The sequence below is a fragment of the Elephas maximus genome, chromosome 5 (genome assembly GCF_024166365.1).
Source record: "Elephas maximus indicus isolate mEleMax1 chromosome 5, mEleMax1 primary haplotype, whole genome shotgun sequence".
Classification (NCBI taxonomy): Eukaryota; Metazoa; Chordata; class Mammalia; order Proboscidea; family Elephantidae; genus Elephas; species Elephas maximus.
In genome coordinates, this window is record NC_064823.1 from 125,402,635 (window position 1) to 125,427,196 (window position 24,562).

Consider the following 24,562-nt stretch of genomic DNA (forward strand, 5'->3'; position numbering starts at 1 on the left):
TCTAGGAGAGAAGTATTCAAAGTACAGTCATTAGTACGTATGAAAGTCCTGAGGCAGAAGTGAATTTAGTGTAGTTGAGGAATAACACGGAGGACTACGTAGCTGGAACAGAGTGAACAGAAGAGAATGATAAAAAATGAGATTAGAGTTGTAATGAGCAAACATCACATATGGTACTGTATGTCATTGTGAAGATATTGCCTTTCATGTTGAATGTAAAACTATTTAAATGTTTGGTTCAGACAAGCGACATACTGTATATAACCTACATTTTAGGGGAAAGAAATCACTCCGGCTTCAGTGTGGAGAATAGATAAAAGGAAGAGAATGAGTTCAGAAGTAGAAAAATGAATCAAATGCTGATTGACATAATGGTGACATGGATCAGAGTGGCTTGGACAGAGAAAGTGGTAAGAAGTGAGTTGATTATAGAGCTGATAAGAATGGTGATAGGTTGGATGTGAAAGAAATAAAAGGGTTGAGGATGATTCCAATATTTTGACCTGGAAAACTGGAAAAATAGAGCTGCCATTTTCTAAGAAGGATAGAAGAGACAATATCAGGGTTTTATGATGCTTGTGATAGTTTTGACATTTTGTTATTAATCTGAGTGCAAATGTAGATTAGGCAGGAGGCTCCATGAGTTCATGAAGTCTTGCTTGAACAGATACATTTGGGAGTTGTCAGTATATGGGTTGGTAATTAGAACAATGAGGCTGAATGAGTCACCAAAGGAGTAGGGTAGATAGAAAAGGACAGAGGTCCAAGGACAAAGTCTTGGATCCTCCCGGTGTTTAAAGGTTGAAGATTTAAGGAGAATGTAGCACTATTGACTTAGAAGAGGAAATCAGGAGATCATTCTGGAGGCCAAGGAAGATCTCAGGAAGAAATTATTTCAAGGAGGAGTAAGTGATCAACAATAATTGGTCGTTAGATTTAGCAACGTAGAGGTCATTGGTGGATTTGACAAAAGCAGTTTCAACAGAAAGGTGGGGCAAAAGCCTGAACAGAATTGGTTCCAGGAAGAAAAAAGGGAAAGAAGTCATGAGACTCAGCAAATATCAAAAACATCTGAGTTGTTGAAGTGTGTTATTGTTAAAAGAGATCAGAGATGTGGAATCAAAAGTGGTCCTATTAAAGATGGGAGAAATTACATTACATTTGAATGATGGTGGGAATAATTTTTGATTCTGCTTATATTGTAAAAGAGTCACTTAGGAGTCTCAACACCATTTAGAAAGTTATACAAATAAAATGTTATCATGACTAGAGTTAGCTAGAGAAAACAAGAGCTGTAAATGCAGAGAAGTAGGTATATGAGACTTAGAACCAATGAACATTTAATACAATCAATTACGGAAAGCCCAAATCTGAAAATTAGGAAGGTTTCATCTGCCTTAAGCTTATATAGCCATTTTCTAAGCACACATGTATGTAATTTTGTTTTACACTCTCGACAACACTTGCAATAAATGAAAGGTATTATAATCTCATACTGAGGAAAGAATACTGATTTCCTCAAAGTTAAGGAGCTTGACATAACCTCTATGATAATTTTTACTTTCACACAGTACATCTAGGCCACAGCATAGACTAGGACCCAAGCCTGTCACTCTAAAGAGTAAGACAAGTATTCTAACAAGAGGCATGGTTAAAAAAAAAAAAAAAAAGAGAAAATATAACTAGTCATTTAAAATATATACAAGAGTTGATTAATATAGTGAAGTAGTGGAAAGGAACCCTGGTGGTACAGTGGTTAAGGGCTTGGATGCTAACCGAAAGATCCGTGGTTCAAACCCACAAGCCGCTCCATGGGAAAAAGATGTGGCTGTCTGCCTTCATAAAGATTTACAACCTTGGAAACTCTATGGGGGTAGTTCTACCAAAAACAAAACCTATTGTTGTCCAGTCGATTCTGACTAATAGTGATCCTATAGGACAGAGCAGAACTGCCCCATAATGTTTCCAAGGCTGTAATCTTTACAGCTGGTAAAGTGGAGGGTCATTGAAAAAGTTGAAGACCCTCAATGAGATGAATTGACGTAGTGGCTGCAACAGTGGGCTCCAACACAGCAAGGATTTTGACGGTGACGCAGGACTGGGCAGTGTTTTTTCCTGTTGTACATAGGGTCAGTATGAGTCGGAACTGACTTGAGGTCACCTAAGCTCAACAACAACAACAACAAATCTTTACAGAAGCAGACCACCACATCTTTCTCCCACGGAGGGGCTGGTGGGCTTGAACTGCCGACCTTTCAGTTAGCAGCCCAGCGCTTTAACCATCCTTGCACTACCAGGGCTCCTTTTGGTTTATAGTTATATTAAAGTAAAACACACTAAATTGTAGTTTTTATGTATGAAAATGGTATCAGGAAATATAGAAATTAAGGGAGATTTAGTACCAGATGGTTTGCAGGACCATAGAGAGAGCCAAAACATCTCACAAAAGAACCTAAGATAGAATTAGTTTTAAGAACTGTGACAGTAAGTTAATTACAGAATAAACTCTCTTTTACCAGATGATGTGAGAGAATTTGATGACCTTGTTAAACATATTTTTAATTAGTAAGGAATTATCACATACATGATACAGGGGAATTACCAATTTTCCAAAGAATTAGAAAACAATAGAATATACTTAACACTAAATTAAATCAAATACACTTTAATCATTTTAATGACTCCAAAGTTCCTTAGAAGTACTTTACATAAGTACACAAGATTCAAAGGCTGTAGAACATGGCAGAAATAAAAGGGCATAGAGTACAAAAACATGGTTGTTGATTAGATTGTGATTTGAGGGGCTAAAGAACAAAAGTTCAGACCACAGAAATGTGTAGCTAGTGTGTATATTTATTACTTAACATAAGTTTATTAGTCATGACTTAAAACTATTAATTAACTAATTTATTCTACATTTGTTGAGTGCATGCTGCAAGCTTGACATTGTGTAAGCTGAACTCTTCTCAGGAGAAATTATTTTAACAGAACTTTCTACCTTCAAGAAGCTAGCAGGGAAGCTCAGGAATCAGCAAAGGAGAGGAATATATGTGTGGTGGTATGGAAATACAGAAGAGGTATATAAGTCGAGTTGGAAAGAAGAGAGTTTCCGGGGAAGCTTAACATCCTGGGGATTCTTGGGATTGTAGTTATCATACATATACAAAAACCTGACCTAAACTCATTGCTGTTGAGTTAATTCTGACTCATAGTGACCCTATAGGACATGGAGGACCTGCCCCACAGGGTTTCCAAGGAGTGACTGGTGAATTTGAACTGCTGACCGTTTGGTTAGCAGCCGAGCTCTTAACCACTACACCACCAGGGCTCCATCATGCATATAAGGATATATTTAATGGGAAGAGAGATAAGTACATGCAGTTGAGTTAAAAGTTGGAGACGAAGGTCTTGGTGTAGCCCATTTAGACTGAATGGAGATATAAAGGAGAGCAATCACTTCTGCAAAACTGTTGATGATGATGGAAAGCGTGTTGAAAACCAGTTTTCAGTGAGCTAGTAAGGTCAGGAGTGGCTCACTTTTTTACTTAAAAAAGTAAGATTATTAGCGTGCAACTCTGGTTTCTTTATGAAGGGTCTCTAGGGATTATGTATGATGAAACATTTTTAAAAAATCACGCATTGATTTAATATATCAATAAACAGATATGTAGGCAAAAAGATTTAATTAATCATGTATTAATCCATATCATGACATACATGTATCATTCAGGGTCCATTCAGGGGAAAGAAATAACAGCATTTGTTTGTTTTCTTATTGATTTGTTTATTTTTAAACCTAAAGCATTTAATACAGGGATTTGATACCAAATCTTGGAGAACTGAAAAGGCAGAAGGGTATCATGGGAGAGGAACTGATGAAAACAGGTTCCCCCCTAAGACTAGGGCAATACAAGGAAAAAGTTGGAATTATTAAAACTTTGGTGATGGATAGGGAATCTACAGGACCGAAACTCAGCTGACTGAGGAGGAGTTACTGCTCACTCTGTTGAAGCTGGTGACTCTGAGAGAGTATGATGAGCTTGGTTCTTAAAGTGCTGGGAAAAGTGCAAACTGAAATCAACTGCTGCTACAGCTATAAGCTGTCACTGCCAGGGTGAAAAAGTGTTGCTGGAGTGGTGCTGGAAGCCAAAAGGTACAGGAAACAAATAAGGAGTATATCACTTCTTTTTCCTCCACCTTTTCCGGTGCTTTTTGTTGTTGTGGTTAGGTGCCGTTGAGTTGGTTTCGACTAATAGTGACCCTATGTACCACAGAGCGAAACGCTGCCTGGTCCTGCGCCATGCTCACAATCATTGTTATGCTTGAGCCCATTGTTGCGGCCACTGTGTTAATCCATCTCATTGAGGGTCTTCTTCTTTTCCACTGACCCTGTACTTTGCCAAGCATAGCATCCTTCTCCAGGGGCTGATCCTTCCTGACAATATGTCCAAAATATCATAAGGTTTTCACTGGCTAAATCTTTTTTCAGAAGTAGACTGCCAGGTCCTTCTTCCTTGTCTGGCTTAGTCTGGAAGCTCAGTTGAAATCTGTCCAAGATGGTGACCTTACTGGTATATGAATACTGGTGGTATAGCTTCCAGCATCAGAGCAACATGCAAGCCCCCACAGTATGACAAACTGACAGCTGAGTCTAGCCTCAGCATCACACACCAGAACATAAAGGATGGGTAGGTTCCAATAACTGGAACAACAAAACTTATAACTGAGATACCCTGGCAGTTAACATATTTGAATGTATTTTTTTCATTATTCCTGCAGAATTTAAGTTTCAGGATGAAAGTGGAATTTTATCAAGAATGTGCTGTTTCTCCCATGTAATTGGATGTTGATTACTCAGCCAATACATTTGAGACTTTAAAGAGCTTAGTTGGACAAAAGCTGCAGAATACTTGTGAACTTATGTTCAACTTGCTTTGAAATACTGATGGTTCTGGGTTGAAGTCATTTTGGCTGTCTTAACTGTTTCATTACAGATGGATATTTAATTTCATGTCTTGGAATTCATAGTTTTACCTGAATTAGGAAAAATCAGAATTTAAAATGCAAAATATGTATCAAGGTATTAACATTTTTTGTATTTCTTTCCTTTTTATTGTTACTAAAAGAAAATGTTTTGGTTTGATTTAGAAATAGTCCTGTTTCAGTCTTATGTTTTTAGCATTTCCTCAAATATCAATCAACAATAAGCAGCTGGTAGAGGTTAAAGATCCTGGTATTCGGATTATCCCTACAGAAGTCTGGAAAGAATATGGCATTAGGATACCCACGAGGTAAGCTGTTGGAACTCCTGGCTTAGCTCAAGTAATTCACTCAATGATGAAATACATTTAGAGGAAATTATTTATTTTACTTTATTAATGTTGCTGTTAAATTGTTCAGTTGGGCACCATGTCACAACCCAGCTTTTTGTTTCTTAAGGGAAAAAAAGGTAGACAAAAATTGATCAAGCAAAACAGTAAGAAATAAGATTTTGTAAAATAAGTAGATTTTAATTGCATCTATTGCTAAATTGTTATTTTTCCTCAAGTATTCTAGGTCAATTTTTCATATGCATTATTGTATAACTCCAAAGTCTTTTATGCTCCATTTAAATTCTTGCTTCTGTTGTTAATGCTTTTGGATAAAGTGTTAAGTCTATATATTTTACCTGACTCTCAAGATGATGCTTTAGAGTTTTTTTTTTTTTTTTTTTTGACTCAACTCTATCAATTGCTGTGGGTTTAAGAAAAAAATTATATATATATGTAAGTTTTATTATTTACTCTGGTAATATTTGGGCATTGGGGGAAATTTAGCATTAAGCTGGAATTTTATACCTAAGATTAACTAAATGCATGTTTAATTAAGAAGAATGAAGAACTCCGGTTTGATGCTTATCTTCTTAGTTTCCAAATGAGGGTTTGCATGCACTTTTGAATCAATATTTTTTTGATCTTTTTCAAAGTAGGCAAATAAATATTAACATGATAATATCTTTGATGCAATAATTAGATTAATAGACATGTTAGATTTACTTTAAAATATCATTGAATTTTAAGATTATAATCTCAGTTTTTACAAATCTCAAAATACTGAAATTTTTTTTTTTTAATTGTAAGGAGCAAAATAGTTTCTCATCAAACAATTAATACACATATTGTTTTGTGACATTGGTTGCTGACCCATGACATGTCAACAGTCTCCCCTTTTTGACCTTGGGTTCCACATTACCAGCTTTTCCTGCTCCCTTGGGCTTTCTCTCCTTGCCCCTGAGGTGGTGTGCCCCTTTAGTCTCACTTTGTTTTATGGGTCTATCTAATCTTTAGCTGAAGGGTGAACCTCAGGAGTGACTCCATTGCTGAGCTATAAGGGTGTCCAAGAGCCATACACTCAGGGTTTCTCCAGTCTCTGTCAGACCAGTAAGTTTAACCTTTTTTTTTTTGTGAGTTAGAATTTTGTTCTACATTTTTCTCCAGCTCTGTCCAGGATCCTCTATTGTGATCCCTATCAGAGCAGTCAATGGTGATAGCTGGCCACCATCTAGTTGTGCTTAACTCAGTCTGGTGGAGGTTGTGGTAGCTGTGGTCCATTAGTCCTTTGGACTAATCTTTCCCTTGTGTCTTTGGTTTTCTTCATTCTCTCTTGCTCCAGATGGGGTGGGACTAGAGGAGTATCTTAGGTGGCCACTCACAAGCTTTTAAGACCCCAGACTGTACTCACCAAAGTAGAATGTAGACCATTTTCTTTATAAACTATGCTATGCCAATTATGCCAATTGAGTTAGGTGTGCCCCAAAACCATGGTCCCCACAGCCCTCAGTCCAGTAATTTGGTCTCTCAGGGACTTTGGGTGCAACGATTAGATTAATAAACATGTTAGACTTAGTTTAAAATATCATTGAATGTTAAGATTCTAATCTCAGTTTTTACAAATTTCAACAAAATATTTAAAAATTCTTTTTTGAAGCAAAGAGCAAACTGTGGCATTTCAAAATTTTCAAGTGTATTGAATAGCATGTTTCTACTGATGGATAATAGTTTACCTCTAGGCCGTTAGTGACAACAAAAATAATGATAGTAACATCAGCACTTCTTGTTACTGTTAGCTGCTGAGATGGCTCTGCCTCATGGCAACCTTATCTATAACAGAAGGAACTGTTGCACGGTCCGGTGACATATTCACAATCACTAGTACTTTTGTGCCCATTGTTGAGGCTATTATGTAGTGTCTTCCAACCTCATCTTCCAGCACTATATTGGACAATATTCTGTTTTGATCCACAGGGTTTTCATTGGTTAATTTTAGGAAGCAGGTAGCCAGACATTTCTTTCTAGTCTGTCTTAGTCTGGAAGCTCTGCTGAATCCTATCTACCATGGGTGACCCTCCTGGTATTTGAAGTACCAATGGCATAGCTTCCAGCATCACAGTAACATGCAAGCCACTGCAGTATGAGAAACTGAAAGGTACGTTAGTACTAATTATCATTCGTTAAGAGATTAGTCTATCTGCTGCACTGTGTTAGATTTTTTCCTTTATTCAGAAAGATTTACTGATTAATTTTTGTGTATTAGACATTAGGCCAGAAATCTAAGAACAAGAATATTAATGGGAAAAATTCTCTGCCTTCAGAGAGATGACAATATAGTGTGATAAGCATAGGAAATAGAAAAATGTGGTTTCTAACTTGTAGACAAAACTTATGAACCTTCCCATTCTTCTCCACTTGTATATTAATACATTCATTTAACAAGTATCATTGTATTAGACATTGTGCTAAAGGGTGTGATTCAAAGGTGAGCCAGTGTAGATGAAATTCTTGCCATATAGAGCTTGTAGTATAGTAGGCAAGGCAGAAATTAATGAGATTAACACATCACTGAATTTAAAATTGAACTATAATAAAAACCAAAATGGGGGCTCCCATTTGGCTATGAAAAGGTATGATACAATTATCTGACCTCAGGAAAAAGTGATCTAATTGATATCTAAAGGATGAACTAGAATGTAGTAGGGGTGAGGGGAACAATGACTGTGGCAGAAGAACCAGCATGTGTTAAGGCCCTGTGGCAGGAAGGGAAAACACCATATTTTAGAAAGAAAAAGGACACAACTGTTAGTATTTTGGCAGATAAATTCAAACCATAAAGAACTTTCAGGTTCAAGTTAAGCATTTTTGTATTTACCCTAAAATTAAGAGAAATCTAATATGTGCTTACTCAATTAGGTGTACTGGTGTTATTTTTCAACCAAATGTATTTTGTATTTCAAAATATTGCTGTGGCTCCCTTGAAAAGTTTGAAGAAAGGACTGAATGATGAGAAGTGTGGATCTTAAACACAATGTATTAAACTATGCATTTTGATGCTTCTATTCAATTTCTGTGGGCTTATAGTTCTCTTGGAACTAATCTATAGAAAAAGAGCTTCTATTTCAGAGACTTGCAATTAAAATACATTTAAAAGGAGATCTAGATGAAAACAGTTATTTGAGGCCTATTTTTATGCAGGTAATGAGTAGAACAAATCCATGGATTTTCAACACTATCTGTACTTGTTATGTATAACAAGACTTTATTTTTTCTTAAGATTGACATTACATGGCCATTTTGCCTTGTAAATTGTTTATTTTGTAAAGATTTCTATTAATGCTCATGAGATTAAGAAACACATTTATAAAACTTCATATCTCTGGTCTTCAGTCACCACTGGTTTGCATTTATTCCTTTTGACTTAGAATCCCACTAGAAGAGGATGGGTGACTCACGTATTTATTTTGAATCCATAACCATGATGACAATAGCAATAATGGCAAAATAATATTTAATATTTAGTTCATACATACAATGTAATACGCAATGTAATAGGAAGAAGTAACTGAAAACTAAAATGAAACTAAAGTAAAATTAAAAAAAAAACTTTTTAGTGTTATCCTAATTTAGAATATGAGAAAATTTAAACTTGGAAAAGTAAGTTGCATGACATTATATAGCTAATAATAAGGGTTTGAATTCAAGTCAGTGTCTCTTTGTTTCTAGAACCCACACTCTAAAATATTTTGCCATACTTTCATTAAGAACTGGGTATGAGGGGGTTGTTGTAAGAGTAAAATTTTTCTCTGCAATGCCACTTTTTAACCAACTAGTTTATAGATGTATTATGTACAACAAGCAAGGGCTATGTGAGGCAGAGACTAAAAGAAATGTATTAATTTCTTAGTACCAGCATAATAAATTACCAAAATGGGTGGACTATAACAACAGAAATTTATTTTGCATAGTTCTCAGACTTGAAGTCCAAATTCAGGGTGTCTGCAGGGCCATGCTCTCTTTAAAGACTCTAGGAGAAGATCCTCCCTTGTCTATTCCAGCTACTGGCAGCTCCAGGTGTTCCTTGGCTTGTAGACGCATCACTCCAGCTACCATCTCTGTCTTCACCTGGCTGTCTTCCCTCTGCATCTATGACTCTAAGTCTCTTCTCCTTTATATAAGGACATTGGTCATGTTAAATTAGGCTCCACCCCAGTCCAGCATGACCTCATGGTGCCTTAACTGATTACACCTGCAAAGCCACTATTTCCAAATATGTTACATTCTGAGGTTCTAAAAGTTAGGATTTCAACATATCTTTTTTGGGAGTTGGGCACAATTCAATACAACCTGTTGTCCTCTGTCCCAAATCATATTCTTCCCACATGCAAACTACATTCTCCTCATCCAATCACCTTCTGGAGCCATAACCCATTCTAGCATCCACTTTAAGTCCAAAATCTTATCTTCTGAATCATCTAAATCAGGTATGAGTGAACTTCTGGTTATGATACTCTTGGGGCAAAATTCCTCTCTATTTATGGACCTGTGAGACTTAGAAAACAAGCTATCTGCTTTTAAAATACAATGAAGGGACAAGCATAGGACAGGCATTACCATTCCAAAACTGAGAAATTGGAAGGAAAAAAATGAGTCATATGTATGAAGTAAGCTGGAAACCCAATAGGGCAAATTCCACTAGATTCCAAGAGTTGAGAATGAACTTCCACGGCTTGATCTGACCTCTGGGCCCACAGAATCTCCACTGGTCCTGGCTTCAGGGCCTGCAGAGGCCCTGTCAGGCTCTGAGCATTCCAGGGTTGAGCAGGCCTCTGATGTTTAGGCTCGTGATGGCAGCCCCACCCTCTGAAGCCAAGGCGGTGGTGACACGTCCTATACCCATACACTCAGAGTTTTTCTTCTCTTTTTTTGAAGCACAACACATGCTCACAGCTAAATAGTGCTACAGGACCATTTCCTGCCTGCAGACTCCCAGAAGTCCAACAACCTTCCTTCATTTCATTTCATTTTTGTGTTTTTCAGTCCAAATTGGTAGCATTTCTGCTGAGCTGGTTGTTGGATCCATAAGTCACACACCTAACCCCTTTAGCATTTATCCAGCCATACCCTTTATGTTCTCTCCAAAGCACTGTTTCACATTTTTTGCAATATGCATATTACTGTTGTGTTTAGGTGCCGTTGAGTCAGTTCCGACTCATAGCGACCCTATGTACCACAGAATGGAACGCTGCCTGGTCCTGTGCCATCCTCACAATTATTGTTATGCTTGAGCCCATTGTTGCAACCACTGTGTCAATCCATCTAGTTGAGGGTCTTCCTCTTTTCTGCTGACCCTATACTTTACCAAGCATGATGTCCTTCTCCAGGAACTGATCCTTCCTGATAACATGTCCAAAGTAGGTAAGATGCAGTCTCGCCATGCTTGCCTCTAAGAAGCATTCTGGTTGTTCTTCCAAGACAGATTTGTTTATTCTTTTTGTAGCCCATGTTATATGCAATATTCTTCACCAACATCGCAATTGAAAGGCATCAATTCTTCTTCAGCCTTCCTTATTCATTATCCAGCTTTCACATGCATATGATACAATTGAAAATTCCATGGTTTGAGTCAGGCACACCTCAGTCTTCAAGGTGACATTTTTGCTTTTTGACACTTTAAAGAGGCCCTTTGCAGCAGATTTGCCTGATACAATATGTCTTTTGATTTCTTGACTGCTGCTTTCATGGCTGTTGATTGTGGATCCAAGTAAAATGGAATCCTTGACAACTTCAGTGTTTTCTCCATGTATCGTGATGTTGCTTATTGGTCCAGTTGTGAAGATTTTTGTTTTCTTTATGTTGATGTGTAATCCATACTGAAGGCTATGGTCTTTGATCTTCATCAGTCAGTGCTTCAACTCTTCTTCACTTTCAGCAAGCAAGGTTGTGTCATCTGCATAACACAGGTTGTTAATAAGTCTTCCTCCAATCCTGATGCCGTGTTCTTCTTTGTATAGTCCAGCTTCTCGGATTATTTGCTCAGCATACAGATTTAATAGGTATGGATGGGTATTGAATAGGCTATATGGATATGGTGAGAGTTTTCCAAATCATAAGTTCTGCTTCCTTTTTTAATTAACAATTCCTTTCTCAATTTATTTCTTTCCTCTCAGATTTTATTATAAGTGGCAAGAAGAAACCAGATTGCTTTATTTAGAAATATCCTCAGCTAAGTGTCCAAATTTACAATTTATAAGTTCTTCTTTCCACAAGAAGCTAAAGCTTAATTCAGCCAAGACTTCTACCACTTTATAACAAGGATAACCTTTCCTCCAGTGTTCAATAATATGCTCACCATCTAAGACCTCACCAAAGCACCTTTAATGTTCATATTTCTACCAACCATTTCTTCCAGGCAATCTAGGCTTTTATGACTCCACACATCAAAATTCTTCCAGTCTTTTCCCATACCCCATTCCAAGCCACTTCCACATTTTTAGGTATTTCTTACAACAGTACCCTACTTCCAAGTGCCAAAATCCGTATTAGCTTCTTAGGGCTACTGTAACAAATTACCATAAAGTGGGTGGCTTAAAATGAAAACCCATTGCTGTTGAGTTGATTTTGACTCATAGTGACCCTTTAAGACACAGTAGAACTGCCCCATAGGATTTCCAAGGCTTCTAATCTTTACAGAAACAGACTGCCAAATCTTTCTCCTGCACTTAAAACAAAAGAAATGTATACCTTCGCAGTTTTGGAGGCTTAAAGTCTGAATTCAGAGTGTGTGCAGGACCACACCCTTTCCAACTGTTGAATGGGAAGAGTTTCCCTTGTCTCATTCACTTTTTGCTTCTGATAGCACCAGGCATTCCTTGCATTACTCTAATTTTGTCTCTGTCTGCATATGGCCATTTTCCTGCTGCATCTATATCTTTATGTCTTTTTTCCTTTTTTTATAGGGACACCAGTCATAGTGGATTAGGGCCCACTCTACTCCAGTGTGACTTCATGTTAACTAAACTAACTACATCTGCAAAAACACTATTTCCAAATAAGGTCACACTGCGAGTGTCTAAGAGTAAGGACTTCAACGTATCTATTTTTGGTAAGACACGATTGAACTCATAACAACAAGTAGAGGAGAATTGTAACCAGTAATGATAGAAACAACAGAAAATGGATATTCTGCATTAACATAAATATTCCTGTTTTCAATTTTATGTTCCAGAAAAGATTCAAAACAATGTAGTCAAATTTTTAGCAAAAATTCTCTTCTTTTCTCATGAGACTAGTAGAAATATAATGTCTGTCCTTTGTCTTTTTCCATTCATACTCCTATTTAAAACTTTATAGAAGACTTATTTTGTTTTTCTGTAAATAGATAAAACAGTTTCAACCTCATTTAATTAATCTGTTTTACTATTGTAGCATTTTTGGCGTATAGAAAGAAGTACAAAAAATGAAATTGGGTTTGTTCAGATAGTACAATGAAATTAGTACAATACAGTGCATACAAGGCAACACCATTTCTCTTCATTATAACCTGAGCTGGAAGGCGCTTTCTCAGTAAATGGAAGTTGAATACCCTGTATGAGAAGAATATGCCAAGCTTAGTTGCAAATATTAAAGAGTAATTTTCTAGCCCCACCATCAAAAGAAGATGGAAGGAATACACAGAGTCATTATACCAAAAAGAACTAGTTGATATTCAACCATTTGAAGAGGTGGCATATGATCAGGAACCGATGGTACTGAAGGAAGAAGTCCAAGCTGCTCTGAAGGCATTGGTGAAAGACAAGGCTCCAGGAATTGATGGAATATCAGTTGAGATGTTTCGACAAACAGATGCAGCGCTGGAGATGCTCACTGGTCTATGCCAAGAAATATGGAAGACAGCTTCCTGGCCAACTGACTGGAAGAGATCCATATTTATGCCTATTCCCAAGAAAGGTGATCCAACCAAATGTGGAAATTATAGAACAATATCGTTAATATCACATGCAAGCGAAACTTTGCTGAAGATCATTAAAAAAACAGCTGTTTTTAGCAGTATATCGACAGGGAACTGCCAGAAATTCAGGCCGGTTTCAGAAGAGGACTTGGAACCAGGGATATCATTCTTGATGTCAGATGGATCCTGGCTGAAAGCAGAGAATACCAGAAGGATGTTTACCTGTGTTTTGTTGACTATGCAAAGACATTCGACTGTGTGGATCATAACAAACTATGGATAACACTGCGAAGAATGGGAATTCCAGAACACTTAATTGTGCTCATGAGGAACCTTTACATGGATCAAGAGGCAGTTGTTCAGACAGAACAAGGGGATACTGACTGGTTTAAAGTCAGGAAAGGTGTGCGTCAGGGTTGTATTCTTTCACCATACCTATTTAATCTGTATGCTGAATAAATAACCCGAGAAGCTGGACTATATGAAGAAGAGCGGGGCATCAGGATTGGAGGAAGACTCATTAACAACCTGCATTATGCAAATGATACAACCTTGCTTGCTGAAAGTGAAGAGGACTTGAAACACTTACTCATGAAGATCAAAGACCACAGCCTTCAGTATGGATTACACCTCAACATAAAGAAAACAAAAATCCTCACCACTGGACCAATGAGCAACATCATGATAAACGGAGAAAAGATTGAAGTTGTCAAGGATTTCATTTTACTTGGATCCACAATCAACAGCCATGGAAGCAGCAGTCAAGAAATCAAAAGACGCATTGCATTGGGCAAATCTGCTGCAAAGGACCTCTTCAAAGTGTTGAAGAGCAAAGATGTCACCCTGAAGACTAAGGTGCACCTGACCCAAGCCATGATATTTTCAGTCACATCATACGGGTGTGAAAGCTGGACAATGAATAAGGAAGACCAAAGAAGAATTGATGCCTTTGAATTGTGGTGTTGGGGAAGAATATTGAATATACCATGGACTGCCAAAAGAACGAACAAATCTGTCTTGGAAGAAGTACAGCCAGAATGCCCCTTAGAAGCAAGGATGGCAAGACTGCGTCTTACATGCTTGGACATGTTGTCAGGAGGGATGAGTCCCTGGAGAAGGACATCATGCTTGGCAGAGTACAGGGTCAGTGGAAAAGAGAAAGACCCTGAACAAGGTGGATTGACACAGTGGCTGCAACAATGAGCTCAAGCATAACAACGATTGTAAGGATGGTGCAGGACTGGGCAGTGTTTCGTTCTGTTGTGCATAGGGTCAGTATGAGTCGGAACTGACTTGACAGCACCTAACAACAACAGTTTTCTTGTCAATGTTTTCATAATTTCATATAACTTATTTGATGTAGTCTGATTTTAGTAAGATTTAGTCTTTTTTTTTTTTTCTTTTCTTTTCCTCTAATGCTATCCTTTGACCATGGTTACCCTTAAGAGTTAGATTTTACTGAAAGATTAAATGAATATCTGGGTATATCTGTCCAACTTTCCACTCAGATGAAAGGGTTTCAATCCCATGCCTTTCCTTTTTGATGATAGGTTCCAACCACCAAATATATGTAAGCTATGTTCAAAACTTATTTTAAGTTATAGAGCTAATGTGCAAGATAAAACGTAGCTTATTTAATGCTTGCAAAAAGAACACATTCCTTCCACTATTAAATTATATGTGTAACCCTGAGTGTTTTATCAACATTCTAGCATACTCCCAAAGAAGTTCACACTATGAAGACATAAAGTTTCATTTTTAGCATACTCCCAAAGAAGTTCACACTATGAAGATGTAAAGTCTCATTTTTCCTATTCATACATATTTAAAGCATTCTGAAAAGAAAAACACTTTAAAATTGTTTTGTTCTTTGCTGCTTTATTCAGGTTTAGGTTAAACCTAAGTCTGCATAATTTCTTCCATGATTTGACAATTCTCCCTCTGCTTAGTGCAAACTCAGTAAAGCTTGTCTACAAGATAAAGGCTTGCTTTTGGGAAAGCGATTGCAGAAGGGTGCTTAACGACAGTGAAATGAACAATGCTAACCTCGATTTGTTAATTGAGGTCATCGGTTAGCTTTAGAGAATACTGTATACACAATTAAGTAGGCATTTCACACTGCTCTTCCTTGTTAACTGGTTTTGAGATATTCTTCTGGACAGAAAATTGATAGATATGGTAAACACGCTCTACTTGCCTAATTAGCTCAGGTAGTACAATTACTGGTGTTCAATACCTATCAACAAAGCAAAGGTGCTTTAAATGTCATATAAACACCAGAAATAAAAATAAACCACAAAGGGATTTCACAGAGTCAGTCCTCTGAATGAAAGTTGACTTCTTGCTAATCCTGTCTTGTGATGTAGGAAACTCAACTCAGGGAAAAAAAGAAAGAGAGGCAAAACTTTCTTTGATTTTTAATTGCCATTTCTGAGAGTTAGCGAGGCATTTAAGATGTATACTAGCTTTATGAATCCTCATATTAAGTTGGAATACTAGAATAGTTATTCAAATAAGTCATCTTAAACGGCATTGCCAGAAATTCTGCCATTCCCTAGCCTGTCACACATGCTAGGTAGGCTATCAGTAGGCTTCAAGAGCCAAGGATGCTGCCCTACATTCAATAAAGTCTCTGTTAGTGAGAACACGATGGTCCTTCAGACCCAATTTCTATTCAGGGATGCATTTTTAGAATATTGTTTTCTTCTAATATAAATTCACCAATTTTTATGCATCCTTCATATCATCTCTAACATTCATTCATTTGGTTATTCAACTGAAATATTTTAAGTAACTGCTTTGTGCTGGGGATGGTGGTAACATATAATTGAAATGCTTTGTACTGTAAAGACTACCCCAGTGTAATGGACAGGCTGTAATGGACAACCCTGGTTGGCTTTTTAGCACTGATCTTCACTTCCCTCCTTCCTATGAGAACCCCTTGCTGAACAGCCCATGTGACTCAGAAAAACCCTAGGACACCCCAGCTCCAGGTGATAAGTGATTTAAGAAGTGTTCCATCCCACTTCAAAGTGATTGGTTCGTTAATGGACTCATCACCCCATTTTGGGCCACTGAGTCATTATAAGGGATTTCCTGGGGCGTTAGGGGAAAGTTATTCCTGACTTTTAAATTCTTACAAATGAGTTTTCATAAACTTTTCTTCTGGATGCTGACAGAAAATGCTTCAGTCATTTTCTCACATGCAGGAAACAGCCTGAAGAAGAAGCAAATCCACAGGGGAGGGCAGTGGCAGTGCAAAGAAACCAGTCATGGGATTAACCTGACCCTGGAGCCCACATTACTTTCAGACTTTATTATTTTTATTTAAGTGTGCATTGGTTTTTCTGTGACTTGAAGCCATAGTACTTTAGTTGATAAATCAGAAAACATTTTGCTTTTCGAAAAAGATCAATATAACGTCCCTCTAATCATTCACAACTCTCTTGTTTTATTTCTTATTATATTCTTCTCTGACCTTCTGCCAAAATTTACCTTCAAAAAATCAATATACTTTCTAACAAGCCAGGACAACCTGCTTATTAAATAAAGAAATTCCAAATTAGTTTATTGGTAAAATTATTTTTATTAACATAATACATACATATAGTTTGTAAACAAAATAGAGCTGAAAGGCGTGTGTGTGTGTGTATGTGTGTGTGTGTATATTTTTTTGGCATGCCATATATTTTTTGAAGTCTCTGAGAATAAAACCAGTTGCTGTTGAGTCAATTCTGACTCACAGCGACCCCATGAGTGTCACAGCTGAACTGTGCTTCGTATAGTTTTCAATGGCTAACTTTTTGTAAGAGATCTCCAGGTCTTTCTTCCAAGGCACCTCTGGATGGGCTTAGCCCTCCAACTGTTTGGTTAGCAGCTGAGCACACAGTTGGCACCATCCAGGGACTCCCTCTCTGAGAATACTGATATTTTTGAGGAATTCTACTCCCAGCTTCTTCTACTTCTCCACTTTTTTTTTTCTGTTTAGTATCTCCCTCTTCATATAAGACTTCCATCAAATGGAACCCTAGTGGTACAGTGGTTAAGAGCTCAGCTGCTAACAAAAAGCCGGCAGTGTGAATCCACTAGCTACTCCTTGTAAATCCTGTGGAGCAGTTCTATCCTGTCCTCTGGGGTCGCTATGAGTTGGAGTCGACTCGACAGCAAAGAGTTTGTTTTTTTTTGGTTTTCATCAAATATCTGGTGGTTCTTGGCTCCTTGTTGATAGTTAAAATTAAGACACTAAAAGGTAACTGAAAGCCTTAAAAACAAAAACTTGAAATGCTTTCTTTAACTAACTTCTGATTCCTTTATTTTCATTCTACCTTATGGGTTTCTGTATCTTAATTTCTTTTACTGGCTTCTCCTCTTCTTCCTGAATTTTAAAGTCCATTCTCTGCTGAAATGTCTCATCCTCAGAGAATTCACCAACCAACTTATTGAGAATGCTGCTTCACACCAGACTCTTGTTTTCATCAGTGCTTCAAAACACTGATCTTTACTTAAAATTATAGGACACTGTCTTAGTCATCTAGTGCTGTTATAACAGAAACACCACAAGTGGATGGCTTTAACAAACAGATGTTTCCTTCTTTCACAGTCCAGGAAGGTAGAAGTCCAAATTTTGGGTGTTAGCTCCAGGGGAAGGCTTTCCCTCTCTGTTGACTCTGGAGGAAGGTCTTTCTCGTCAATCTTCCCCTGGATTAGGAGATTCTCCACCCAGTGACCCTGGGTCCAAAGGACGCACTCTGCTCCTGGCACTGCTTTCTTGGTGGTATGAGGTCCCCAGCTCTCTGCTTGCTTCCCTCTCCTTTTATCTCTTGTAAGGTAAAAGGTGGTGCAGGCCACATCCCAGGGAAACTCCCTTTACATTGGATCAGGGATGTGACCTTAGTAAGGTAGTTAAAATCTCACCCTAATTCTCTTTAACGTAAAATTACAATCACAGAATGGAGGACAACCACACAATACTGGGAATCATGGCCCAGAAAAATTGATACACACGTTTTGGGGGGTCGTTATTCAATCCATGACAGGCTCAACTGCGTGTACTTATTTATGGTCTACCTCCTCCCTTCTTTGTGCCTAAGCTCAATAGGGGTGCAGATAAGGTTCTGTTCAGATCTGCCTTACCATTTAATACAAAGCCTGGAACCTCATAGATTCTCGTTAAATATTTATTGGGTCAATGAATTATATCTACATCTGTACTAATTTCGTTGTATCCCTTCTTAAGGGCAGATTGTTCTTTATTAAATCTATTTTTGTATGTGGGTAGAAAGATTGTCTTCAAAAGAGATTACAGTGCCAGGGAACACAACAGAGAGCCCCTGATGTAGCAGGAGAAAAGTGGGATGCAGAACTCATATTCATGTAAAGAGACCAGACTTAATGGTCTGACTAAGACTAGAGGAATTCCAGAAGACTTGGCCTCTGGACCTTCTGTTAACCCAGAACTAAAACCGTTCCTGAAGTCAACTCTTCAGACAAAGATTAGACTGGACTATAAGACCTAAGGAGCCCTGGTGGCGAAGTGGTTAAGACCTCAGGTTGCTAACCAAAAAGTTAGTAGTTCGAATCCACCTTGGAAACCCTATAGGGCAGTTCTACTCTGTCCTATAGGGTCGCTATGAGTCGGAATCAACTCAACAGCACACGACAACGACATAAGACATAAAATGATATTCATGAAGAGTGTGCTTCTTAGTTCAAGTAGATACACGTGACTAAATGGGCAGCTCCTGTCCGGAGGTAGAATGAGAAGTCAGAAAGGGATAGCTGCTGGTTGAATGGACACGGGAAATCTGGGGTGGCAAAGGGGAGTGTGCTGTCACGTTATAGAGATAGCAGCTAGGGTCACATAACAATGTGTCTGTAAGTTTTTGAATGAGAAACTAACTTGAGCTGTAAACTTTCACCTAAAGCACAATAGAAAAAATAAAAAAAAAAAAAAGAAGAGATTCCAGAGCAGCAACTAAACTTTACCAAAAAAATACCAAACCCAGTGCCATCGAGTTGATTCTGACTCATAGCAACCCTAGATATTATATATTCAACATGTGCAAAGAAGGCCAGGTTAATCATTGCATCAAAAAATACAAGGAAAATCTCCTAGTATATTTGTAAATTAATTTCAGTGCACACATGTTTAGCTTTAGGGCCTAAATGATTGGGAATGTGAAATAAATCCCTGCTAAAAAATAGTGATCTGTTCAATGAATTTGTCATTCTGTCGGATAAAGGATTAAGGGACCGCTCTTGATTTAGTCTAGGGAATGTTTGTAAGCCCTTCCTTTGGAAAAGCGTTCATTTTGCTTAAAGCTACACTTGGTAAATGATGCCCGATAAGGCAATACACTCTAAGTTCATGGAAATTATTCCAAGTGTTGATAGAAAAGGAGAGAACACCCATTGAAAAGTGTGCATTCCATGTTTTGGGGAGCATATTAAGGGGGAAAAGATGAAAGGGGACCCAAACCCGTGTTATTACTTTTGTTGTTGGATTTGTTAATTCAGCTATTAGACTTTAATTAAATGCAGCAAATGTTTATTGACTGCTCTCTGTGTTGAAAATACTGTTGGATATACAGTATCACTGAGGATACACAGATAATTAATATGGAAACCTTTCCTCATGGATGAACTCAATGTAAACAAAAGTTTGTAACACAAATGACAAAGTGGAATGTGTGAAGTCGCATGGAATGGAGTGAAAAAAAAAAGCATTGAAGGCTATATGGCTAAGGCCATTTTAGGAAATTCAAAGTAAATTCTAGTTCAATCCTCTGAATGCTTTGGGGGCTTAAGGAGCTATAGAGGATAATTCCAAATTTGACAGAGTTTCAATGGCCCTGAAAAATTTTGACTTGAGTTGGCTAGCGGCAGCCAGGGTTGCAGAACTGTACAGTTTGTGTGTAGGCTTGCACATGTAGAGTGTGTATGTGTGTAGTGTGTGGATGTGTGTCTGATAGGGAAAGAGAACAAAAGAGCCAGAGAAAGCCAGATACAGAGACTCACTCTAGTGACATGTACGCAAAAAGAATGTTTCAGTTGTATTGTAAAATAGACTTAAGCCTTATAACATTTGATTCACAGTTTTAGCAACTATAATTCAGGCGTATGCAGCAGGAATCTAAGAAGTCATTTAAATATATGACTCCTGTGTTTAAAAATAATCAGTGGGGTTGAAAAGTCTCTATAATTTATATGCCTTTAAACGCAGATGTGAGATCTTCAGTAAGCAACAAAAACTATTTGTGACACGTACGTTTATTCTCTTTGATTATATTTACATTTGCTATAAAAGAGAGCTTCACAGAATAAAAAAGTACAAACCACTAGCAATTACTTTGTGTTTGAGGTAAGGGAGGGAAACAGGATTCATGTCCGTGACACTTCAGACAAGCACAGCAATTCATTCCTCTGTTGCCTTTGACCTTGGAACATGTTATGTTTTACTCCTCTGTAGCTGAGAAGGCATAACATTTATTAGCTGAGTATTAGTCACCATTGTTACCAGTAATTACCTTTGATGGTAAATCTCGATAATAATGCTCAGCTTTAAAATGAATTAAAAGTTGCCGTTGTTTTTCTCTGGAGTCTGACTTGTCAGGAGGAAAAGGAAAATAGTAGCTCTCATATGCTGAAAGAAAACAAATGTTTAAACTGTGAATAATCTATTATTGAAGCAAAGCTAAATCATTACAATATTATTTTTGGCCTCAATTCAATATCTTAGATTAGAAAGAACTTAATTTTTATAATCAAGCGAAAGAACTTACTGTGTTCTAGCTACATAGTTATGTATTTGAGTTGCTCATTTTTTTTAAATCAAATATTAATATTCTCATGAGACAAAAGATAATTTAGGCAATGAATGTGTCAGGGCTTTGGATAGATTAGATAGATGGATGGATGGATGGATGGATAGATGGATGGATGGATGGATGGATGGATGGATGGATGGATGGATGGATGGATGGATGGATGGATGGATAGATAGATGGATAGAAGGACGGACGGACAGAAGGATGGATACATAGATAGATAGAGATATGTATATAGATAAAGCATAGATACCTCATCTCCTTTTATCTTCTTTATTTTTGTAATTGCTGGGCTAGGACCCCAATTTGATTTTGGCCTGCAAGAACTCTAATTTTGTGCATATAACAAAAGAAAAAAAAAAAAAGTATGTCTACATGACTGCATATCAGTTTGAGAGCTGTCAGGCTTTTCTGAAAAGGTAATTAATAATTCATGAAAAACAGAAAGCTCATCCATGGGCATTAGGTCTCAGAAGTGTAGACTGAGATGTAAGACCAAAAAAAAAAAAAAAAAAAAAAAAATCTATGGAAACTTATACAGCTACAGACTTCCTGCCTGATCTGGCACCCTGAAGCCCTGAAAAGACAGGTTTCCTGTCTGCCTAGTGACAGGAGATGAGAACCCCAAGGCAAACATTTTGTGTAGAAAATAAGACAAGGCTTTTGAAAGTGACTTTCATGCAGAAGGTAATGCTGCATAAAAAGTTACGTGCCTCATAAGTCTTTATATCCTCTTAAGTATATAGGCCGTACTTTGTTCTGAACTGCAACCGTGGGTTACGAAAATTGTATTTCCTTTTCTAAAATTAACATTTCTTGTCACCCCCTTGTCATCTTCAGTGTAAAACATTTACATAAATAGAATAAAATAAAGGAAAAAAATAGAAACCACAAAATATTCTACCACTCTGTTATACACACCATTATTATTTTAGCAATTCTACTTTCGTATGTCTCTCTATATGTACACGAAATATCATATTATCCTATATTTTATGGTTATAATTTATTTTGCAAATTTTACAGATTTTTTTTCTTTGAACTTCCTCCCAAACTCCTCTTTAAGCTATCAATGTTTCATGAATCTTTCCAGAGCCTCTTCTAGTCACCTATAAAAAAAAAATATTTTGCTGTTGTTGTTAGGAGCCATCTAATCAGTTCCAACTCATAGTGACGCTATGTACAGCTGAACGAAACACTGCCTGGTCCTGTATCCATCCTCACTATCCTTGTTATGTTTGAGCCCATTGCTGCAGCCACTGTGTCAGTTCATCTAGTTGAGGGTCTTCCTCTTTTTCACCACCTCTTTACTTTACAAGCATGATGCCCTTCGCCAGGGACTGGCCCCTCCTGAAAACATGTCCAAAGTATGTGAGACGCGGTCTTGTCATCCTAGCTTCCAAGGAGCACTCTGGCTGTATTTCTTCCAAGACAGTCTTGCTCTTCTGGCAATCCATGGTATAGTCAATATTCTTTCACCGAAACCATAATTCAAAGGCATCAATTCTTCTTTGGTTTTCCTCATTCAGTGTCCAGTTCTTCCATGCATATGAGGTGGTTGAAAATACCATGGCTTGGGTCAGAAACACCTTAGTCCTCAAAGTGGTATCTTTGCTTTTTAAAGCTGTAAAGAAGTCTTTTGCAGCAGGTTTGCCCACTGCAATACGTCCTTTGATTTCATGACTGCTGCTTCCATGGGCGTTGATTGTAAATCCAAGTAAAATGAAACCCTTGACAACATCAATTTTTTCTCCATTTATCATGATGTTGTTTATTGGTGCAATTGTGAGGAGTTTTTTTTTTTTTTTTATGTTGAGATGTAATCGTACTGAAGGCTACAGTCTTTGATCTTTATCTGTAAGTGCTCAAGGCCTCTTTGCTTTCAGCAAGCAAGGTTGTGTTATCTGCATATCACAGGTTGCTAATGAGTCTTCTATCAATCTTGATGATACATTCTTCTCCACATAGTGCAGCTTCTCAGATTATTTACTCAACATAAAGACTGAATAAGTATGGTAAAAGGATGCAACATTGATGTAGACGTTTCTTGATTTTAAGCCTTGTTGTTGGAAAGACTGTCTCTTGGTCTATGCATAGGTTCCTCTTGGACACAATTAAATGTTATGAAATTTCCATTCTTCACAATGTTGTCCATAATTTGTTATGATCTATGCAGTCAAAGCCTTTGCATAGTAAATAAAACACAGGGAAACATCGTTCTGGGATTCTTTGCTTTCAACCAAGATCCATCTGACAGCAGCAATTTTATCCCTTGTTCTACATCCTTTTCTGAATCCAGCTTGAATTTCCGGCAGTTTCTTGTCAATGTACTGCTGCAAATACTTTTGAATGATCTTCAGCAAAATTTTACTTGTGTGTAATATTAATGACATTGTTCAATAATTTCCACATTTTGTTGAATTGCATTTCTTTGGAATGGGCACAAATATGGATCTCTTGTAATGGGTTGGCCGGGTTACTGTCTTCCAAATTTCTTGGCATAGACGAATGAATACTTCTACCGCTGCATCCATTTGGTGAAACATCTCAGTTGGTATCCTGTCAAATCCTGGAGCCTTGTTTTGTGCTAATGATGTCTTCAGGACAGCTTGGACTTCTCCCTTCAGTTCCATTGGTTCTTGATCATATGCTACCTTCTGCAATGGTTGAACATCAGCCGGTTCTTTTGGTACCAGGACTCTATATTCCTTCCATCTACTTTTGATGCTTCCTGTGTCATTTGATATTTTGTCCTTAGAATCCTTCAAAATTGCAATTTGAGGTTTGAATTTTTTCTTTAGTTCTTTCAGCTTGAGAAGTGCAGAGTGTGTTATTTCCTTTTGGTTTTCTAACTCCGGGTCTTTGTACATTTCATTATAATATTTTACTTTGTCTTGTCGAGCTGCACCTTTGAAGTCTTCTGTTCAGCTCTTTTACTTCATCATTTTTTTTTTCGCTTTACCTACTCTACATTCAAGAGCAAGCTTCAGAATCTCTTCTGACATACATTTTGGTCTTTTCATTCTCTCCTGTCTTTCTAATGATCTTTTGCTTTCTTCATGTATGATATCCTTGATGTCTTCCAACTCATCTGGTCTTTAGTCATTAGTGTTCAGTGTGTCAAATCTATTCTTGAGATGGTCTCCAAATTCAGGTTGGATATGCTCAAGTTTGTATTTTGGATCTCATGAACTTGGACTTGTTTAAATTTTCTTCAGCTTCAACTTGACTTGCATATGAGCGATTGATGGTGTGTTCCGCAGTTGATCCTTTGCCTTCTTCTGACTGATGATATTGAGCTTTTCCATAGTCTGTTTCCACAGATGTAGTCGATTTGATTCCGGTGTTTTCCATCCCATGAGGTCCACGTGTATAATCACCATTTATGTTGGTAAAAAAAGGTATTTGCTGTGAAGAAGTTGTTGGTCTTGCAAAGTTCTATCATGTGATCTCCGGTGTATGTCTATCACTAAGGC